This window comes from Diospyros lotus, chromosome 13, assembly GCF_014633365.1.
Source record: "Diospyros lotus cultivar Yz01 chromosome 13, ASM1463336v1, whole genome shotgun sequence".
Lineage (NCBI taxonomy): Eukaryota > Viridiplantae > Streptophyta > Magnoliopsida > Ericales > Ebenaceae > Diospyros > Diospyros lotus.
The window spans coordinates 22,826,261-22,850,695 of record NC_068350.1 but is presented as its reverse complement, the minus strand read 5'-3'; the positions used below and the strand labels follow the sequence as shown (position 1 = coordinate 22,850,695).

Below are 24,435 nucleotides of genomic sequence, written 5' to 3'. Positions count from 1 at the left end.
GTCAAAGGACTAATTCCATGCAAGTCTGAGATGGTCCAACCTAAGGCTTTTTTATGAGCTCTCAAAATGTTTATCAGTTGAATTTCCTGTTGGGATGTCAAACTTGAAGAGATGACTACGGGGAGTGTGTTCTCATCACCTAGAAATGCATATTTTAACTCACTTGGCAAAGGTTTCATTTCAGATGTGGGTGAGGTATTATTAGATTGTGACTCCTCATTGTTTAGAGAACCCAATGGTTCTGATTTGGGAATCCATTGAGCCACAGGCATTGCTTCTTGCTCCCTAGTGTTCTCTAATTCTTTTAACTCTCTCTCTTCTTGATCTTCTTCCATAGATTTGTTCAAAAATTCTTTTGCAAAATAGTCTTCAGCTAATATTTGAACCAAATCTACTTCCTCCATCTCATTCTCAGCTATGTGTTGTTTGGAAACTCTAAAGATATTCATCTCTACAGTCATGTTTCCAAATGATAACTTAAGTATTCTATTCCTACAATTAATTATGGCATTTGAAGTTGCTAGGAATGGGCTACCAAGAATGACTAGAACAGGGGGTTGAGGGCCTTGATGGGGTTGTGTGTCCAAGACTATAAAATCAACAAAGAAGTAAAATTTGTCCACCTGCACTAATACATCCTCCACTATCCCCCTAGGGACTTTGATTGACCTATCAGCAAGCTGTAGGGTAACTCTTGTTGGCTTGAGTTTTCCTAAGCCCAGTTGCTGATATACACTATAAGGAAGCAAGTTGACACTTGCTCCTAGATCTAAGAGTGCTTGGTCCACCCTCTGGCTTCCAATTATGCAAGAAATGGTTGGGCTACCAGGGTCTTTGTACTTAGGAGGTGTTGTAGGATGGAACTCACCTGTTCAGTTAAGAATGCTTTCTCCTGGATGTTGATCTTTCTTTTAACAGTACACAAGTCTTTTAAGAATTTTGCATAAGATGGTGTCTGTTTGATTGCATCAAGGAGAGGAATGTTAATCCTCACCTGCTTGAACACTTCATAAATATTAGCATTTTGTTTTTCCCTCTTTGTTTGAGTAAGTCTTTGAGGGAATGGTGGTGCAGGGTTGCTCTTGAATTCTTCCACCTTATTTTTTTCTTTATCTTCCTTTTTATTGTTTTCAAGTTTTTCCTCCAAAGCTGGAGCATTGTCATTTTTTATATTTTCATTTTGTTCTTCTTCTTGTGCATTAGGTTGGTTTGTCCTAGGATCATCTGGTTTGTCAATTATTTTTCCATTCCTAAGGACAGTGACTGCTTGCACCTGCTCATGATTATTGTTCCCACTATTTGATGATTCCACTTGATTTTTTTGCCTCACGGGGTTGGGATTTGGTTGAGAAGGGAATTTCCCAGGTTCTCTCACAGTCAAAGTTTGAGTTAGCTTGGTTAGCTAACTCCTCATATCCTCAATTGCCCTATTTGTTTACTCTTGGAATTTTGCTACCTGAGCATTGTTCCCCATCTGCCCTTGCATAAATTGTTGTAGAGTATCCTCTAGGGATCTCTTATGCGGTGGCTAATATGAGCCAGATGGTCCTTGGTTAGGCTGGTAGGGCTATGGCTGAGGTTGTGGCTGTGGTTGTGAGGAAAATGGTTGGTGTGGCTGAGGTGCTGAGTCAGTTCTCCAAGAGAAATTTGGGTGGTTCCTAGAATTTGGATGGTAGGTGTTTGAGTTTGGGTTGTACCCTTGATAATTTCCACCCTAGTTCTAGTTTTGGTATATCCTACCCTCTGTTTGCCTTGGTTGTGAGTTTGAAGTTTGGCCATACAGCACTTCTTTGAAAGCAGGGAGAGTTGGACACTCCTCTGTTCTATGGCTATTGGCTTCACACACTACACAATGCACCTCTACCTCATTGACAGCCTTCATTTTTTTCATCTCCAATTCTTCCATTTTCTTTGTCAATAGAGCTAATCTAGCACTGATGTCATCAGTTTCATTTAATTGGAGTTTTTGTTAGAGTTATGCCCCACAAGCCAATTATATTTACATGTAATTGATTATATTTTTCCATTGTGACTCTTTATCTTCAATCAATTATTATTGTAAGGCATTATGTTTTATTTGTCATTGATGGTTGACTTTATTATTTCCACTCTTGACAAAGTCCATAGATTAAACAGGCTCATGGAATATGGTCGTGCATAGAGATGACGATCATGAAACATATTCCTTATAAGCCTTGATCTTAAATGTTCCTAGTCATAGAGTTATTAGGATTGGACACTAATAACTCGGATAGACTAGCATATATGATGCATGCTCAATTAGGAGAATGTCTTGTTTCATAGACATTGGTGTGTGGACACTAGTGCATATATGTGGGTGCTTATTATAAGAATAAGTACACTGAACTGACCCGCTACAGAATTCCTAATGGTAATTGTTGATTGTCGAATTGGAATTTCTGTGTTGCAGTAGTGCAGATTGGTCCTTAGACTTGAGACATCATGGTAGTCTTATATTTGACTGGTTACGCTTTTGTTCTTTTTGGATTCCAATGGAGTCATTAACAAATTATCACTGGGCGTAACCTTATCACATATGAAGGCTTGTGAATGTCGAAATAGGATTCATCACTTATCGACAAGATGAGAAGATGTCCTATGTATTCCGATGATTTCATGACTAAGGAAATCCTTGGCCAATGTGAGATGGAAATCAAAAGGTGTTTTGATTTCATCGAACAAGTCATAAATCTGGAATGGATACATAGTTATTGAATGACTAGGGTTTCGTCATAAAACCATACCCTAAATTCAATCGGGACATAGTTGATGAAAGGATTTTACTGTACGGTAATTGCAATCGAAAAGGTCCGTGTTTTTTCATCGTTGGCTAGGCGTTCATGGCATGTTGCTAGACGTTAACCATGATATGTAGGGTTTTAGAATTAATATGATTAATTCTAAAACTATTAATTAAAGAGTTTAATTAAGAAGCCCATGAGATGAGTTAATTATGAAGCCCATAAGTTTAATTAAAAGAGTTTAATTATTCTAAGGAGTTGGGCCTTCATATAGCCCAATAGAATTGGCCCTACATCTAGCCCAATGGTGGACCTAAGGGGTCACACACTTGGGTCGAGTCCGTTCCACAAATTAAAAGAGAGATACGGCCCAATATGATTATGGGCCAGACCTAAATCGTTTAGGGTTTTTCCAAAGGCATAATTAGGGTTTTAACTCTATAAATAGGCCACTTAAGAAGCTGGAAAAAGGAGGAAAAATTCGGATCTCTCATTGGAGGCGCCTAGGGTTACTAGCATTACTCAAGGCGTTCGTGGAAACGGCCGATCATGTGGACCGACTTGGAGGAGTTCGTGTTTGCGGCTCTACGGATCAATTAAGGCAGAATCATATCTTCACGGTTGCCCGGTTCCTAACAGTGGTATCAGAGCGACAGGTTATCTCGAACCTTTGGTGATTTCGTTAGATATATTCTGATTTTATCATCGTTTTCTGGCAGTGTAATCGTTGTGAAATCTGTCATTACTTTTGATAAATCGGAATAGCAGTAACGAATCAGTTTTGATTATCGATTCTGCCATGTCTAAATGGTGTATTTATGTATCGAAAAGCATCCTAAGATGGTAGATTAAAAGGCTTAGTAATCAGTTTTTAATGTGTTAGGAAACTGATATACATGAACGGTTTGAATCTGCCATTCATTGCTGTTTTCGGTGATGCATCTAATCAGCTTATTTTCGAGGGTTAAAAAGAAGGATCTGTAATCGATTTGCAATAAGATTAAAACCGATTCAGAAGATGGGGTCGTGTTATAGAACAGTATGTTCGAAAAGAATCGGTTTGATATGATCAAACCGAGATCAGTATTGATGTGATATCAGATTCAAAGAATCGATTTGAATCTGCCATTATAATCTGTTTTGATATGATCGATTCGAGATTATCATCTGATCGAATAGAAGCATCCTGATGTGTTCTAAATCGAACAGTAATAATGATATGATTAGTGTTTAAACGAACAGCAATCTTGATGCGATCAGTATTTGCTTATCATTTAAATATGATTAGTATATGTTCGAACAGTTTGCAGTGTGTGTTAAGTTTATGATATGATCAAAACCGAACACTAAGTAGTTTCTGATATGATCTTAAACGAACAGCATTGTGATGATATACATATTGATGGTAAGGGTTTATGATATGATATAATCGACCCCGTCGGGGGCGCTGCCCCCGAACCCCCTTTGCATCGGGGGCGCTGCCCCCGAACCCCCGTATAGGGTGGAACATAATCTGTTATGTGCATAAGATATGCAAAAGCTGAAAAACTGTTTTGTTTAGATGTCCTTTTAACTTGTATTCAATTGCTATCTTCATTGCTTGAGATGTTTTATTAATTTTAAGATACATGCTTATAACATTTTGATATCATTGTGTATTAAATGCATGCTTATGATGTATTGATTATGCAATGTGTTAAATGCATGTAATATGATATATATGATAGATTAAAACCCCTCGCTTAAAATTGTTTTAAGAATGAATTTTAAGTCATGAATGGGGAAATCAAAAGAGTTTAATTTCTCCATAGCCTTCCATCATTGGCATATAATATTAGGTTTTAAATGTTTAATATGTATCGCCAATATCATTTGGGGCATACTAAGTATGGCAATCTATATTATATGTTACACATGTTGATGTACATTAGGTGATAAAGTAGAAATACTATCGTCAATATTATTTGGGGGTATCTCTATTTATCACACTTGTGATTGATGATGGTTTGACTTAACATGTTTTGCATAAGAGCTTCAATAGTATTTGAGTTTATGCAAATATGAGGCAAAATAGTTTTGAGGGTTACATGAGATGTAATTGGTAAGAGTTGCCTACCTTTTAAAATTACTATAAGAGCTTCGATATTATTCGAGTTTATGGTAATTCTAATTGGGTCTCAAGCCCACTAGAAAGCCTATGTATTTAAGCTTTCCAAATCTTATTTTGAGGGTGCTAAGATTTGATTAAAATAGTGGGAGTATCACTTATGACACAAAAGTCCTTAATCATATGTGAATGTAATTGATTGAATGTTTAAATGTATGATCATGTTTATATTTGCAGATTTGTGAAATCAAAAATGGCCAAGAATCCACTTGCAGGTTTGCTAGACACTAACAAGTTGACAGGTCCCAATTATCTGGATTGGCTTAGGAATCTCAAAATTGTTTTGGATTCCGAAAAAATAACATATGTTATGGATAAGGCCCCACCTAGAAAAGTTTCAGAGGCGTCCACGCCAGAGGAACTTACCACTTGGCAGAAGTGGAAAGATGATGATCTTCAGGCTCGTTGCTATATGATGGCATCGATGTCAAATGAGCTGCAAAAGCAGCATGAGAAAATGGAGCATGCAGCAGAGATTCATTTGCACCTACAAGAGTTGTATGGTGAGCAGACTAGACATGTGAGATATCAGATCTCAAAGGAGCTTTTCAGGGCCCGTATGACGGATACTGAATCTGTAAATACTCATGTATTGAAGATGATAAGCCTGATTGAAAAGCTTGAGTCTTTGAGTGTTGTCATGGATAATGATCTATATGTAGATCTTATTTTACAATCTCTTCCTGATTCATTTGATCATTTTGTCATGAACTTCAATATGCATAAGCTTGAAACTACTCTTCCTGAGTTGCTTAACATGTTGAAGACTGCTGAAATGACAATGAAGAAGGATAAACCTGTCATGCTCATTGGTTCCTCACATTCCTCTAAACCAAAGAAGAATTGGTCAAAGCAAGGAAAGGAGAAGAGTTCTCAAAAGGGGAAGACAAAGCCAAATGGTGGAGTTAAGAAAGCAAAGCCAAGTCAATCAGAGAAAGGAAATTGCTTCTATTGTGGAAAGCTTGGGCACTGGAAAAGGAATTGCAAGACTTATCTTGCAGAACTGAAACAGAAACGTTCTGATTCAGGTATGTACTTTGTTGAAATTAACCTTTCAGTTAATGATGCTTCTTGGGTATTAGATACCGGATGTGGTAGTCATATTTGCAATGATTTGCAATTGATGACAACAAGCAGGAGGCTAAATAAAGATGAGGCTTCTCTACGGCTTGGGAATGGAGCAAGAGTTGCTGCTATAGCCATAGGGACAGTTTATTTAGTTTTAGAATCTGGAATAAAGTTAGTTTTGAATGATTGTTTTTATGTGCCAGACATTATTAAGAACATTATTTCTGTTCCTGTTTTGGACAAGGAAGGTTTTAATTTTTCAATAGCAAATGGAGTTTGTTCTATTTTCAAAAATGGTTTTTTATATGGTACTGGTGCATTATCAAATAATTTGTATTCTGTTCAAACTAAAGATTCCATGATTTGTCTACAACAAAGTAACAAAAGAAAGGCTGATGATCAAAATTATGCTTACATGTGGCATTTGAGATTAGGTCATATTTCCAAAGACAGGATAAATGAGTTGGTTAAAAATGGGTTATTGAACTTGTTTGACTTACAGTCACTTCCAACTTGTGAATCGTGTCTTAAAGGAAAGATGACGAAATCTCCATTTGTTGGACAAGTGGAGCGTGCATCTAACCTATTGGATTTGATCCATTCAGATGTCTGTGGGCCACTAAATGTTAGTGCAAGAGGTGGTTTTTCATACTTCATTACTTTCACCGATGATTTCTCACGGTATGGCTATGTATACCTTATGAAGCACAAGTCAGAAGCCTTTGAAAAGTTCAAAGAATTCAAGAATGAAGTAGAAAAACAAACAGGAAAAAGTATTAAGGTCCTTCGATCTGATCGAGGGGGGGAATACTTGAGTACTGCATTCATTGATCATCTTAAAGAGAATGGGATTCTCTCCCAGTGGACTCCACCAGGAACACCACAACTCAATGGAGTTTCTGAACGTAGGAATCGAACCCTATTAGATATGGTGAGATCCATGATGAGTTTCGCTGATCTTCCTTTATCCTTTTGGGGCTATGCTCTTGAGACAGCTGCCCATTTACTGAATAGAGTTCCCTCTAAATCAGTGCCTAAGACACCATATGAGATGTGGTTTGGTAAGACACCCAGTTACAAATATTTAAGAATATGGGGATGTCCTACCTATGTTAAGAAAACAGTGGGAGATAAGTTGGATACTAGATCCACTAAGTGTAAGTTTGTGGGATATCCAAAAGAATCAATTGGATATTATTTCTATCATCCCCTTGAACAAAAGGTGTTTGTTTCAAGGAATGCCACTTTTCTAGAAAAAGAATTCCTATTAGATGGGAATAATGGCAATATGATAGATCTTGAAGAAATTCAAGAATCACAAACTACTATCCCACAGGTGGAAGCAGAAAACAACTTTGAACCTCAAAGTACACAATCTCCTCGTAGATCCCAAAGGATCACGAGACCTCCTGATAGGTATGGTTTCTTAGTTGAAGGTAATGAAGATAACCTTCTATTGGATGAGGATCCAAGAACCTACAAGGAGGCGATATCTGATATCGACTTGGGAAATTGGAAAGAAGCTATGAAATCTGAAATGGATTCCATGTACTCTAACAAAGTATGGACTTTGGTGGATCCTCCTGAAGGTATTGTACCTATTGGCTGTAAATGGATCTACAAGCGAAAGCTTGGAGTTGATGGAAAAGTAGAGACTTATAAAGCTCGTTTGGTGGCAAAGGGTTACACTCAAACTCAAGGTATTGATTTTGAAGAAACCTTTTCACCAGTTGCGATGCTTAAATCCATTCGGATTTTACTTGCCATAGCCACATATTATGACTATGAGATATGGCATATGGATGTGAAAACAGCCTTCCTTAATGGTGACATTAAGGAGGATATTTATATGGTACAGCCAGAGGGATTCATATCCAATGGAAATGAGCAGAAAGTCTGCAAGCTTCAAAGGTCCATTTATGGACTAAAACAAGCTTCCCGGAGTTGGAACATTCGTTTTGATGAGACAATCAAATTGTTTGATTTCATCAGAAACTTGGATGAACCATGTGTGTATAAGAAGGTTAGTGGGAGTGCAGTCACTTTTCTGGTGCTCTATGTTGATGACATACTACTCATTGGGAATGATGTAGGTATGTTACAAGCAACAAAAGCCTGGTTATCTACTAATTTCTCCATGAAAGATTTGGGCGAAGCATCTTACATTTTGGGGATTAAGATCTATAGAGATAGATCAAAAAGGATGCTTGGATTGTCCCAATCAATGTATATAGATAAAATGTTAAAAAGGTTTAACATGGAAGGATCTAAAAGAGGATTTCTTCCAATGCGCCATGGGATTTCTCTCTCCAAGTCTATGTCTCCAAAGACTCCAGAGGAGAGGAAAAGAATGGCATCTATACCCTATGCTTCTGCCATAGGTAGCATAATGTATGCTATGCTATGCACTAGACCTGATGTTGCACATGCTTTGAGTGTCACAAGCAAATATCAGTCTAATCCAGGTGAGGAGCATTGGATAGCTGTGAAAGGAGTTCTTAAGTACTTGAGAAGGACAAAAGACACTTTCATGGTATATGGAGGAGGTGAACTGAAATTGGAATGCTTTACGGATTCAAGTTTTCAGTCTGATGTAGATGACTCAAAATCAGTGTCTGGTTATGTATTCACCCTTAATGGTGGAGCAGTTTGTTGGAAGAGTTCCAAACAAGAAACTACTGCAGATTCTACCACTGAGGCTGAATATATTGCAGCATCTGATGCTGCAAAGGAAGCAGTTTGGATGAGAAATTTTATCTCAGCATTGGGAGTGGTTCCTACTATTGTTGATCCAGTTCTAGTTTACTGTGATAACAATGGTGCAATTGCTCAAGCAAAGTAACCAAGGTCCCATCAAAGATCCAAACACATATTGCGGAGATTTCATTTAATTCGTGAGATAATTGGCCGTGGTGACATCAAAATGGAGAAGGTTGCATCAGCGGAGAATGTAGCAGATCCCCTTACGAAACCATTGTCACAACAAGTTTTTGAACGTCATCTTGAGAAGATGGGCTTAAGATACATGGGAAATTGGCTTTAGGGCAAGTGGGAGATTGTTAGAGTTATGCCCCACAAGCCAATTATATTTACATGTAATTGATCATATTTTTCCATTGTGACTCTTTATCTTCAATCAATTATTATTGTAAGGCATTATGTTTTATTTGTCATTGATGGTTGACTTTATTATTTCCACTCTTGACAAAGTCCATAGATCAAACAGGCTCATGGAATATGGTCGTGCATAGAGATGACGATCATGAAACATATTCCTTATAAGCCTTGATCTTAAATGTTCCTAGTCATAGAGTTATTAGGATTGGACACTAATAACTCGGATAGACTAGCATATATGATGCATGCTCAATTAGGAGAATGTCTTGTTTCATAGACATTGGTGTGTGGACACTAGTGCATATATGTGGGTGCTTATTATAAGAATAAGTACACTGAACTAACCCGCTACAGAATTCCTAATGGTAATTGTTGATTGTCGAATTGGAATTTCTGTGTTGCAGTAGTGCAGATTGGTCCTTAGACTTGAGACATCATGGTAGTCTTATATTTGACTGGTTACGCTTTGGTTCTTTTTGGATTCCAATGGAGTCATTAACAAATTATCACTGGGCGTAACCTTATCACATATGAAGGCTTGTGAATGTCGAAATAGGATTCATCACTTATCGACAAGATGAGAAGATGTCCTATGTATTCCGATGATTTCATGACTAAGGAAATCCTTGGCCAAGGTGAGATGGAAATCAAAAGGTGTTTTGATTTCATCGAACAAGTCATAAATCTGGAATGGATACATAGTTATTGAATGACTAGGGTTTCGTCATAAAACCATACCCTAAATTCAATCGGGACATAGTTGATGAAAGGATTTTACTGTACAGTAATTGCAATCGAAAAGGTCCGTGTTTTTCATCGTTGGCTAGGCGTTCATGGCATGTTGCTAGACGTTAACCATGATATGTAGGGTTTTAGAATTAATATGATTAATTCTAAAACTATTAATTAAAGAGTTTAATTAAGAAGCCCATGAGATGAGTTAATTATGAAGCCCATAAGTTTAATTAAAAGAGTTTAATTATTCTAAGGAGTTGGGCCTTCATATAGCCCAATAGAATTAGCCCTACATCTAGCCCAATGGTGGACCTAAGGGGTCACACACTTGGGTCGAGTCCGTTCCACAAATTAAAAGAGAGATACGGCCCAATATGATTATGGGCCAAACCTAAATCGTTTAGGGTTTTTCCAAAGGCATAATTAGGGTTTTAACTCTATAAATAGGCCACTTAAGAAGCTGGAAAAAGGAGGAAAAATTCGGATCTCTCATTGGAGGCGCCTAGGGTTACTAGCATTACTCAAGGCATTCGTGGAAACGGTCGATCGTGTGGACCGACTTGGAGGAGTTCGTGTTTGCGGCTCTACGGATCAATTAAGGCAGAATTATATCTTCACGGTTGCCCGGTTCCTAACAGTTTTCCCTTTGGTTGTGGATTGTATTGGTCTCTCAAATCTCCCATGGTTAATGGCCCAACTTCCCAATTTCTAAAGTTTTCAGCTACATGGTCAAAGTATGCAACAGCCTCTTCAGGAGTTTTTTCATAAAAATCACCATTACACATGGTGGACACCAGCATTTTCAAATTAGGAGTTAAGGCATTAAAGAAGAAACTAACTACCCGCCATTGCTCAAAGGCATGGTGTGGGCAAGAATGCAAGAGGTCCTTGAAACGTTCCCAAGTTTGAGCAAATGTTTCATTTGGTTTACAGACGAAATTCATCATTTGCCTTTGGAGTGATGTTGTTCTATTAGCTGGGAAGTATTTTTTTAGAAATTTTGTTTGCATCTCCCTCCAAATTCCTATTGATCTAGGCTCTAGAGTCCCTAACCACATTTTTGCTTTATCCTTGAGTGAGAATGGGAAGAGCTTTAGTCTAACAGTGTCCTCATGTATATTTTGATCCCCACAAGTACCACATACCTCTTCAAAATCCCTCATGTGTGTATATGGATTTTCAGAATCCATACCATGAAATGTGGGGAGCATTTGTATGGTACCTGGTTTAAGGACAAATCGATGATGGTTTATTGGTAGGATTATGCAAGAGGGAGTTGTTTGCCTTGGAGGGTGCAAATAATCCCTGAGGGGTTTAATTGCATCACCATCCAAGGGATCATGTTCTCCATGATCACTCCCGTGAGCAGATAGGTTTTCATTTTGTTGAGACATTATGGATTGTAAAAGTGATATTTCAGTCTCTGATAAAGAATCTATAGAATGGTTTGACTCAGTTTGATGGCTTAAGATTCTACCATATCTAAGTCTCATACAATTTGAATAATATGCAAACAGTTAAGAAAAAACAATATTAAGAACAAAGTTACTCGTGGAGTGAATTTTTTCTTCTGTTGCACCTCCCCGGCAACGGCGCCAAAATTTGGCTGCACTCCTCACCCTACAATTTAGATAGCCTTAATCAGTTTGGATGTTCAGTGTTGAAATGGTGAGGAGGTTTAAACTCACCAGTGTGTGAGTGTAGTTGTAGCACAAATATAAATTCCGGACAAGTCTAGGTCAATTCACTGGGAGGTTTATTTAACAAAAGAATTGTTCATTCGGGTTGATTTATTCAAAGAGAGCTAAGTTTTCTTGATTGTGAAAAGGTTTTTTGGAATATTAAAAAGGTCTTGGGTTGAGACGAGTTCAGAACCAATGCCTAATAAATCTCTTATAGCAATTTAAATAGCAACATTAATCTAAAATAAACAGAGGATCGTTTGGTAGTCATAATTCAAGATACAAATGATTCTCAGCTAAGCAACCCTCATACATGATATGAGAGTTCTAGGTTAAGATGTCACTGTAAATTGTATTATACTACAGACTATGATTTGATTGTCTAAGATTGGGTATATCTCATCTCCAATTCTAGCAACTCTCATACATGGCATGAGAGTTCTAAGTTAGGATGATGACCCAATCCAAACTCACAAAACCATTTACACACTCAACTCGAGTTTAACTCAGATAAATCTTGCATTCATCGAGGTTTGGCTTATCTTGAGATTCAAGAACATTGGATACTGTCCTCGCCTTACCCAAGTTGTAAACTAGCCACACATTAAGTTTAAAGAACTAATAGAGATGATTTTCATATTAAAGCAGGAAAATAATATAAACAAATTCTACTAAGCACTGACAGTTAATTTGCTATTCGATAAATTTCCAATACCAACGTAACAGTAATTGTAGCTAATTTGGATAGTTGAATACAATAATGAAACGGATTACAAACTCTGTGTTTAAAAATGTCGCAAGTAAGAATAAAAGAAGAACAGATAAAAGATGAACAGACGATCACTAAGCTTCAGACCAAAAGTAAAAGCTATCTCTAAAAATGGCGGATCCCCCGGGGAAGACGATGAGCTTCCTTTTTGTTCTCCTTTTTTCCCCAAATTGTCCTCTCTTGCTGATCATTATTTACCATCCAAGCCACCATGTATCTTTGTGAAGCTGACAAAATTGACCTGGTAGAGGGATTTGAATGGTTGAGAAGAGTATTCGGATGCTAGGTTGATTTGTCTCTTTAATTTGAATAAGTCATTCGAATGTCATTCTTGCCCATTCGAATGAATTTTACTTCTCCTGTGTATTTCCTCTCTGAATTAGCTGGTCATTCGAATGCAACAGTGATGCATTCGAATGGATTTTGTTTTTTTCTTAGTTCATTTCTCCCACAGATTCGAATGGCTATTGCATTGCTTGAGGTCCCACATTCGAATGGTCTACACCTAATTCGAATGGCTTCTGCATCTATATGAAACTCTCTCATTCGAATGGTCCGCGGTTAATCCGGATGGCCCATTCTTTACCGCACATTCGAATTGCTCTGACCGTATTCGAATGGCCATGTGTTTTAACCTTTATCAGCCTCTCTTCATTCAGATGGCCTTGACATGCCTTCTTATTCGAATGGCCTTCCTGGGCATTCGAATGTCCGTGAGACTTGGTCTTCTGTTGCATAAGCGAATCTCAATTCGAATGGCTCGGATGTGTCTTGTCATTCGAATGACCTTCCTGGACATTCGAATGTCTGATTTTCTGCTTCTCAACCAGCTTATCCTTATTCGAATATATCTTGAAATTTCTTTGTTTCTCCATTATTTTCTCTCATTGGATCTGCAAACAATCATATATCAATTTTAGATCATTAAAATGGTTAGGAAGAAATAAGATGTGACAATATTATGGTATTTTTGAGCACTAATCACTTCACGCAAGGATTCGGGAACCAGAATATCAAAGACCTCGCGAAATTAAACCCGAAACCTTAGTGACTGTCACCCTTTTTTAGCTCATAATGATGAGCTAAGGATGACTTACCCAGGACTCAACAAAAAACAACCAAACCATAACTCGCTTTACTTCACTATGGCTCAAAGCCTTAATTATTAGAAAAATATTTTTGGCCTAATTATTAACCCGTTTTCTCATTTCCAAATTCCTTTCAAAAATATTTGGGTTAATCTCCCTTCCAAAAATTTAATCAATTTTTCCTTAACCAAACCTCTATTTATTTTTCCAAAAAATATACCAAATTTTTATCATTTAATAAGTACATTTTTGGGAATAAAAACACCAATTTTTCCATCTATTTTTCCAAATTCAAGGAAAAACTCATAAATTTAATTTTCCCAAAAAAATTGGCATTTTCTCCAAAAATCCCTTTAATTTTAGAAATTCCTCTGGGGTTCAAAATTAATCCAGAATTGTCCCAAAAATTTTAAATTTTCTAAAAATAAAAAAAATTGGCCAGCGGGGCCTGCTGGCGTACTAAGAGCCCGCACGGGGCCCAGCGGTGCGCTGGCAGCAAGTGGCCACATGCGCCTGTCTACCACACGTGCACGCACATGCGCCTGAGCGCTAGGCCACGCCTGCTGCCTAGTGTGACCCCCTGGTGGCCACCTGCTGGCCCGGCTATTGCCAGATGCCACTCTTCACCTCTTTTTTTTTTTTCCTTTTTAAACCCATACTTTCCAGAATTTAAATATGGATAAAATAAAACATAAATCTTCCACATTCACCCAAAAATAAGGTCATACAACCCATAAGGTGCTTTACACAACATACACCAAAAATAAGATACATATCCAAGTTTAAACTTCATCAAGCTTTAAACCACCATTACAAAATATAAAGACTACACAACTAGTCTTCCATGCTTATAGGCCTTACCCCTTCCAAGATGCCCTTTCCATTGGAGCTTTCACCACCTACAAAGAGGTCCAAAATGACCTTATGAGCCATTGCTCAGTAAGTGTGCAATGCAAAGCAAATGAGAGCATAAGTAACCATGTAATACAAGATGTAATGCAAATATGCGTAGTCTTCCTAGCCTTCACAACCTTTCATGGTGGAGGCTTCAACCAACCCTTTTTCCCAACTCCTAGTCCTCCTTATGGCCAAAGGTCCACTAGAGCACACAAATGCACATATGCTTGCAACCACATGAAACTCATAACAAAACTTTACTAAGCATGCAAGATCGTCACTCATGGGGTCATCCCTTACCTTTAACTCTTAGATGCTTGCCAAACTTTTGCTTCCAAGAACTTATTTGCTTCCAACAACCTAAAGAAAATTTTCTTTGAACATTAGAAGATCCCTAAGACTAAGAGATGAAAAGGAGTAAGAAGACTTCTTCTTCTCTTTTCTAACAAAAATCAAGTTTAAGAACCTTACATTCCTTCATCTTCTCTTTTTCTTCTTCTTCTTCTTCTAATTGCACTCTTGGCTAAGAAGTTTGGCCTTCTACTCCTTCTTCCTCTTTATATTACTTCTTTTTTCCTTATTCTTTAATTATTTCCATTCCAAGATTTAATCTAAGCCCTTGGATCTTATTGGGGTTGAGAGAACCAATCTCTACGCTTCACTACAAGCACAATCCATGTGCTTAATGGACTTTTAATCTCATCCTTTGATCACATAGGATTCAATCTACCCTTAAGAAGAAATACAATCCTTAGTTAAAAAGGCTTTAATCTTAGCCATGGATTTAAAATGGAGATTGAATCTCTACCATTTAGAGAAGCACAATCCATGTGTTTAAAGAAAACACCATCTTAGCCCTTAATTCTTATCCAAGAATGATCTTTACCATCCATCCTAATCCTTTAAAATTAATTTTCAATTATGTTGGCAATCCATGCCAACTTTCAAGACTCATTTGTGACCCTTGGTTCAATTCTCATTCCAAGACCAAATCTCATCCATTGGATCCATCTTGAACTTTTATTTTCTCCCATTTATTTTAATTCTTCCCATTTTCAACAATAATTACATGACCATTTTCTATTTTCCTTTGCATTTTCTTTATGCAACATAATGATGGCTCTCATTAAAGGCAATAATGACACATTTTATTTTCTTTTTCTTTTAATTAAATCTCACTTCTCTTTTAATAAGATTTTGCCAAGTGTCACCCATACATTTGATTAGCCATCTTTTATTTCTGTAATATCTCCATATATCCAAAACCAAAATTAGGGAAATTTCTCACCAATTAAATTCCCAACATGGAGCTATTTTTTAAATTACCAAATTACCTTTGATGGCAAATTTATCCATTTTACTAAATCATCATTTCCAAGAAGCCTTAAATTTCCTTTTTATCCATTTTTCTCCTCAAGTGCATTTTTGAAAATTTCCCAATGCCTCTAATCCTAATTTATTCTTTATTACCCTTAAACACTCATATCACCGGGTGTTACATGATGTCCTCTTTTAGTCCCTCCACTTGAGCCAGATCCGGGATGGTGTCCACTCTCAAGCTCGCCACTTGTGGACCCACCGGGGTGGTGTCCAATCTCAACCCCCGCCACAAGTGGGCATTACTCCTTAACACGCATCCCTAGTGCTATCACTCAAGGGCTACATCCCAGATTGACATCCCACCTCTCACATAGACAACACATAAACATGCCAATGCCACAACACATAACATGTAATGATACATTACATAAAATGACATTTCAATGCACATGCAAATAGACATTTTTTATGAACCATCAACATAAAATCAAACTTATCACAAAAAAGTCAAACCATTTGTATGATACAAAATCAAGTATAGGGTCGAACCACCCACAAATAAACCAAGTTTTAGGTAGAAACATTCACATACCAAAATCATTTGCATGAAACTAAATCAAGTTTCGAGAAACAACTCACAGTAACCAAATTTGAAGTAGAAACACTCACCTTGAATGTACTCAGAATACCTCGATTCTCATGCCCAACCTTGATTTTTGTGTCAGACCTAAAAAAGGTACTATTACTCAATTTTGAGTCTCAATGTACCCTGGCCATCATATTTATTCAAAAAAATTATTAAAACCTATTTTTTCATAATTTTCTCTTATTTTCCTCATATTTTTCCCTCAATAATTTCAAAATGAATACCTTCACAAGGTTTTTTTTTTTCTAAATTTTCTTCCACCATAAATCATAAAATAATTTTCTAAAAATATTAAAAAAATTCCAAACTTACCTCGAGCTTCACGCGCCCTCATGCGCTGGGCGCGTATGCTGCGCGTGGGATCCATGCGTGTGATGCGCACACCTTGTCTTCTTCAGGGAGCTTCTCATCGGTCAACAACCGAAAAGCTTCCAACGGTGGTTTTTCTCTTACCTCTAGAACCTACTCATCATGTAATACCCCATGTTCGTATGAGACTGCCAGGTAATTTCGATAGGTTTAGAATACCAAAAAATTAATTTTATAGCAATTTCAGGTACCGAATCAACTATAGGGTATGCCTCGGAGTAAAATTGTCTAAAGAAAATTATATGGTCTCGACGAGCGTTCCGAGATAAGATTTATGGTATTGAAAGAAAGCGGAACGGGAATAATTTTCGGTACAGCTAAAATACAACTGTTATTTAGGTTGCTTAACCGAATTGTTGTAGGAGGCTCCCGAAAAATCAACGGAACCCTAGGGAGGCTCCAATTTTGCGTAATGAGAAACCCTTCAGTGGTTTCGAGATGAAACAATAGCCCGGTGAGGACACTGGGATGAAATTGTCCTTTTCAACTAAGATTTAGATTATTAATTATGAATTTTCGGTATTAAAATGCAAATTTAATCTATGTTTGAGGGCATGATTGTAATAAGAAAGTTACCCAAGTGATATTAAATGAATTATGAGAATTAAAAATGTAATTTCTCTTATATGTTGGTGTATTATATAATAGTTATATAAATATATATATATATGCATAGTGCGTGTGTGCAAGCTGGCTTCGCGAAGCTTCTGTGAAGCTTTAATGGCTGAAATTTGGGCTGCAAAATGGAAGATTGTGGCAGCGTGAATTGAGGAAAGAATTTGTCAGAGGTATGGAGTGAGTAATGAAGCAATTAATGTGATCTAATATATATATATAAATGAGTGGAGTAGGCACCAAGGCAGTGAAGGCTATAAATTCGCAATGGCTCTGGCCAATTGAGGGGCATCCAAGCAACGAGAGAGAGAGAGAAGGAAAGGGAGAGAGATCGAGAGAGTAAGGAAGCCGGCCGATTCAAGGTGGCCTGAAGCAAGCAACCTCGGCCATGGCAGTGAGCTCCAAGCAGCCATGGCCAACTCGCAAGCTCGAGTGGGGCAGAGCAGCAGCAGCAAGCTGCGACGGTGTGCGGATGCGGGGCTGAGGCAACCTTGTGCGGTGGCGCGCGGTGGTGGTGGAGCAGCTGGAGGGGTCAATCATGGCCGGCTGGAGGCGGCTAAGGCAGCAACCGAGTTGCTGTTGCAGAGGCAGAGGAGCGAGGGCCACGAGCAACGGGTCACGGCGAAATGGGGCAGTCGGAGGTGGTCGTTGGGGCGACCGGTGGCGAGCAACCACGGTAGTAGGCGACGGCAAGACCGGCTGCTCGCAGGCAGAGGTAGCTGGTACGCGTTGTGCGCGCATGGCAGCAAGCCGCGTGCAAGAAGGAGAAGGAGAAGGGAAGAAGGAGAAGAAAGGAGAGGGAAGAAGAAAAGAGAAGGAAGAAGAAGAAGAGAAGGAAAAAGAAAAAGAGAAGAAAAAGAAGAAAGAAGGAGAAGAAGGAAGAAGAAGAAGAAGTTGCAGGCGCAGTAGGCGGGAAAATGAGGAAGAAGAAGAAGGGAGGAGAAAAGAAAAGAAGAAAGAAAAATTAGGAAAAATAGAACAAAAAATGTTAAAAAAATTTCAGAAAAATTATAGAAAATAGGGAATTATGTTTCGGTGATATCCCGGAGATTTTGGTGAGAAAAACAGTCCGGGCACACGTTTCAAGGATAGGGCACGCATACCGAGGAAATTCGAGATGCTAAGTTAAGGTGAGTAAAATTTCTTAGAAAATTTCATAGATTCAAGAATATTATTTTATGAATTGTCGTAGTGAAATATTTGAGAAAATATTTTTAGAAATATTTGAAATTATGGAGGAAAAATAGGAAGAAATAGAGATAAAATTATAGAAAATGTTAGAAATTATGGAAAAATAGGTTTTAATGTTTATTTAAATAATTGTGGTGATTAGGATATTTTGAGGGTGCAGTTGAAGAGACTGGTACAAATTTTGAGGTTGGCAAGCAAATCGAGGCAAGGCACGGATATCGAGGTAGCCCGATAAGATTGAGAAGGTAAGTGGTACTCCCCAATTAAAGTTAGTTTTATGGAAAATGCTTGGTTTATGTTCCTCGAAAATGTTTACATCATATTGACATACCCTGATATGTATCCAACACGTAGACTGCATCCATGACATGACTATGAAATGCATAAATACACATTGATATCATTGATCACTCGCATTTGAGGCCGTAGGGAGTACAAACTAGCACCGCTACTTTACCAAGGGTGCACCCATACACCTCGGCTTCGAAAGAAGGGGGCCGCTAAAATGGTAGGTAGCATAAGGGGTGCAGTTGACACCTATGAGGTAAGACATTGCATACACACATGACATAGCATTATGTACCCTTACTTAGATGATTCATCATCTAATTTGGGTTTTGCCCTGGAATATTCAAACGTTCCAGGTGAAGATTGTAGCAGATTCAAGGATAAATGAGGCACGAAACGGCACTTAGTAGGGTGCATGAAGAATGAAATGTATGTAGCTCATGTATTCTGAACGTTTTGAGAAATGTTGAAGATGTAAGAATTTATTTATGATTTATGTTAAGATATCAGGTTTCGATCTTTGCTTCCGCATTTGATGTGTATAGTGATTCTCTTTCGAGATCAAAGTATGGGAATTCTAGGGCGAATTTGAGAAATGATGCGGTTTAGCTTTAGTGTTTGAAAGAAAAAAAAAATTATTGTCCCGGAATTGTCTCAATTTATAACGCGCCGGAGAAGCGGGGCGTTACAGTTGGTATCAGAGCTTATGATTATTGGAAGCCCTAAGTAACTCGGATGCAGTTGAAATCAAGAGTTAAACCCTATTTGGAGATTAGGGAATAGCGATTTGGAGACTTAAGTGGATCCGATATTGTCAGAACCAGTTAGTAGGATCCCTAAGTAAAGGCTTAAGGGAAAGAAATTCATAGTTCGTAAAACGAGATCCCTATTTGAAAATTTGGGGATTGTCGGTTGAAGGCTTAGAGATTACTGGATTTCAGTGTTGAGTAGTGGAAGTACATGTCTAGGCAAGTTCTGGCTAAGGAAAGACTTGGTATTTAAGTGTGTCCATTTGTGACCCACCTCTCTTTTCTGGGAACTTACCTGGTATACTATTCACGTACAGACACCATTCCGGTATACGATTACTATTCTCGGTGAATAGTAAAAGCCTGATAGGAGCTAGTACAATAATCTAGCTATTGAAGTTAGGATCCAATGAGATGATTCGAGTGTGAGGTTGACTCGGTAACCATGATTATAGATCCGAGAGATTCAGAGACTGTTGATTTGAGGTCATTAGTCGAAATCAAAGATAGGATAGCTGGTAGTTATCATAAATAATTAAGTCATAGATGATTAGTCTGATATGACATAGCCTAGATGTTGAGTTAGGATCAAATGATAAGTATTTCGAGGACCATTTAGTATCTCGGAAATAAGATGAGTAGATCAGGGATCCAACGAATTGGGTCAAGCAAGAGATCGAAGATGGCCAAGTGATGGCGTATGAGTTAAGTCAATTGATGAGGTGACGGTGGTACAATCGATGTGACTCACAAAGACGGGATAAGAACCCTAGCAACGTGATGACACTACTGGTTCGGTGTTCGCAGTGACATGTCTGGATCTAGGGACCCACGTGCAGATGGTTGATGGATGGCTTGCGATAAGGTACAGGAAGCCTGTCGATCGAAGCATCGTAGCAAACTGCCTGGGAGACGATTAGATGCTGAAGATCTGGGACAGCCCAGTAGGGTCTGTACCTTGTAAGGGTTTAAGTCCCAATGGTCTAGGAGCGAGGTGTACCACTAGCTGTGATTGATCGAGGCCGGAGAATCAACCCGAAATGAAAGGGATTGAGTATGGACTGAGAGTCCTATTTAAAAGAATTGTATCGGGGTTCGCGGTCATCTTGGGAGTGGGTGACACGACGAACAATGAGAAGCTTAAGGACTAGAATACTCGGTATCTAGTGAGATCATGATAGTCAACTGGATCTAAAAAACGAAATACGAGGGTCAGTGGATTCTCGATAAATGAGATTTCAGGTAATGGAGCATGGCTAGTCTAAAACTTTGACGATGAGTAGTGAGATGGAAACCTCGGTTCAAAGTAGAGTTTTGGTACCCCAAAAAAAAAAAAAAAAAAGAAAGTTGCCTGATAGGTTATATTGACCCTAAAAGAACGATGTCAACAGAGGTTGTAACTACGATTTCGTGTGCCAAGTGGGCTTGAGGATTCGAAAGTCTGTAAGAGAAGACTTGTGAATAAGTTATGCATTGTGCATCGGTATGGAGACCTGAATCGTTATTTGAGGTTTAAAGTATCCTTCGATAAAGAGTCCTTGGAGTTTGAGGTTCGGTTGTTTTTAGGAAATAATTGGAACCAGGTAACGTGATTTAGGGTTTTCGAGGAATTTCCCTAAGGATTGGAGTACCGTAGGTGACGAAAATACCTACCCACTGTAGCTAGCAGTATAATTATGGATTGCTATCTTGAACATTATGCAAATCTTGGACGTGATCAAGAGAATCAAGTAATGGCAGATGTGCTAGGATAACGGATTGCAATAGGAAATGCTATAGGCCTAGATCGATTTGAAATCCAAGATTTCGATTTTGAAAAATGAAACCCTCGTATGACTAGACAGTTAGTCTAGATAGCCCTGGTAGGCAAATTAGGAGATATATAGCTGAGTGATGTCAACAAGTTATAAGGAGTCTGTTGATTTGTGGTACCGGCAATTGCGACCAGTGAAAAGCCGTAAGAAAAAAATAGAAAATACCAGGAGATATTCTCAGAAGGTTTTTCAAATTTATTATTAATGATGAAATTGCCAATAATAGATTGGGGTTATTAGATGCTTAGTTATGAGTGGTTTGATTGAGGACGTAAATTATCAGGGTTTGAAAATGGTGATAATTAAGAGTCAATATCTTTACCTCGAACTTGATGAATTATTAAACAATTGCAAGAGGCTATAATACTTTCTAGGATTGATGCGCAATCAAGGAGTAGAGTAGACCCTTGTAATATTAAGGTTACGTGTGACACTCTTCATTGTGATGCTTGAGGATAAATAGTCTCGAGATTTGATTGGATAATAATGATGTCATAGATTGCGTAGACTAAGAGGTTAAAATAGTATGAATAAAGTTAATAGTGCTACTACCAAGGCAAGTAGACAATGGAGTTAATAAGCAAGTCTAGAGATTACGAGTTGGCAAGAGAACTTGTGTTACGGTTGATTGGCAGTCAAGAGAGCCGATGGTTAGATGTAAAGAAAGTAATTAGATGATTTCTTTATGATTAAAGTTAGTTGGCATGAAACGTTATTACGCGAGAATTAATTCAAACAAATTTGAGGATCAAATAATTAATCTGATGATATAAAATGTTATTTGAGGATCACGTCGAAAAGTACGAGAAGTTATGGATAAATGTTTGGCGACCAAGTAACAAAGGAGCAAGCGATACAAGGATATTAGTATTGCTAGACTTGGAAGACAACGTTAGATTCCGGTCGATATTAAAGGTTATGTTACGAAAATAATTTTTGGAGACAAATGAAATCTATTAATATTCTTTGAGGAAATAGTTACATGACATGATTAAAAGATGATTATGGGCAATAGAAGGAAACTTGAGGATATATCAGGTGATGAATACCTACGAGAATGAGGAAACAACTGTTATAGAAAACCTCGAATAGGTCGGCTCGAGTAAAGATTAAGCAATGACTAAGTTTGAGATGACCTAAGGTGAGGCATAGCTATTTTCAAGGATATATGATGACGTATATTTGTGATGTTTTTGGATCCAAGGGTACGTGAAATAGTTTGATGACATAAAAATATTTCATTGAGGATCAATTTGATAAAAGTCAAGATGTATCGAGATTAGTGACTCTTATGTTAAGGTTGGAAGATTATCAAAGCATGATTGATTAGTTCAAGATAAATGATGTCATAGGAAATCGGAATTAGAGAAGTGTCGTGATCAAGGATATCGATTGAATGACTTGGTGAAAAGCAAATTGAAAATTTAGGATGTGGATATGAGAGTTGTAGGCTCACTATGATGATGTGAGTACCGACTTAGATAGGAGCTCAAGTGGAGACTCGTGGCCCAATGACCGAGTTATGCGGTTATGATTTTTGGAAAGAGAAAAATTCGAAAGGTATGCATGGTTGACAAGTGAACTTGTCTATGAGTTGATGAGCATAGTCAGTTTAAGGGTTCGAGTTTTGATATGCGGATTGGTATTCACAAGTTTCGATCTTCTTTAGTTATTTGATCAGTCAGGTGTTAATTTCAATGATGAAATTTTGAGATTTAGGACATGTGGCAAATTTCGAGGATGAAATTTTTGTAAGGAGGGGAGAATGTAATACCCCATGTTCGTATGAGACTGCCACGTAATTTCGATAGGTTTAGAATACCAAAAAATTAATTTTATAGCAATTTTAGGTACCGAATAAACTACAGGGTATGCCTTGGAGTAAAATTGTCTAAAGAAAATTATATGGTCTCACGAGCGTTCCGAGATAAGATTTATGGTATTGAAAGAAAACGGATCGGCAATAATTTTCGGTACAACTAAAATACAGCTGTTATTTAGGCTGCTTAACCGAATCGTTGTAGGAGGCTCCCGAAAAATCAACGGAACCTTAGGGAGGCTCCGGTTTTGCGTAATAAGCAACCCTTCAGTGGTTTCGGGATGAAACAATAGCCCGGTCAGGACACTGGGATGAAATTGTCCTTTTCAACTAAGATTTAGATTATTAATTATATATTTCGGTATTAAAATGCAAATTTAATCTATATTTGAGGGCATGATTGTAATAAGAAAGTTACCCAAGTGATATTAAATGAATTATGAGAATTAAAAATGTAATTTCTCTTATATGTTGGTGTATTATATAATAGTTATATAAATATATATATGCATAGTGCGTGTGTGCAAGCTGGCTTCGCGAAGCTTCTGTGAAGCTTTAATGGCCGAAATTTGGGCTGCAAAATGGAAGATTGTGGCAGCGTGAATTGAGGAAAGAATTTGTCAAAGGTATGGAATGAGTAATGAAGCAATTAATGTGATCTAATATATATATATATATATATATAAATGAGTGGAGTAGGTGCTAAGGCAGTGAAGGCTATAAATTCGCAATGGCTCTGGCCGATTGAGGGGCATCCAAGCAACGAGAGAGAGAGGGGGAGAGGGAGAGAGATTGAGAGAGTAAGGAAGCCGGCCGATTGAAGGTGGCCTGAAGCAAGCAACCTCGGCCATGGCAGTGAGCTCCAAGCAGCCATGGCCGACGCGCAAGCTCGAGTGGGGCAGAGCAGCAGCAGCAAGCTGCGACGGTGTGCGAATGCGGGGCTGAGGCAACCTTGTGCGGTGGCGCGCGGTGGTGGTGGAGCAGCTGGAGGGGTCGATCATGGCCCACTGGAGGCGGCCAAGGTAGCAACCGACTTGTTGTTGCAGAGGCAGAGGAGCAAGGGCCGCAAGCAGTGGGTCGCGGCGGAACGGGGCAGTCGGAGGTGGTCGTTGGGGTGACCGGTGGCGAGCAACCACGGCAGTAGGCGACGGCAAGACTGGCTGCTCGCGGGCTGAGGTAGCTGGTACGCGCTGTGCGCGCATGGCAGCAAGCCGCGCGTAGGAAGGAGAAGGAGAAGGGAAGAAGGAGAAGAAATGAGAGGGAAGAAGAAAAGAGAAGGAAGAAGAAGAAGAGAAGGAAAAAGAAAAAGAGAAGAAAAAGAAGAAAGAAGGAAAAGAAG

The 24,435-nt window shown here is 38.4% G+C and overlaps 1 pseudogene; it reads left to right on the top strand.

The window, feature by feature from the left end:
- Positions 1-10,704: 10,704 nt before the first annotated feature.
- On the top strand, positions 10,705-10,804 carry LOC127789415 (small nucleolar RNA R71; annotated as a pseudogene).
- The last annotated feature ends 13,631 nt before the right edge of the window (positions 10,805-24,435 follow it).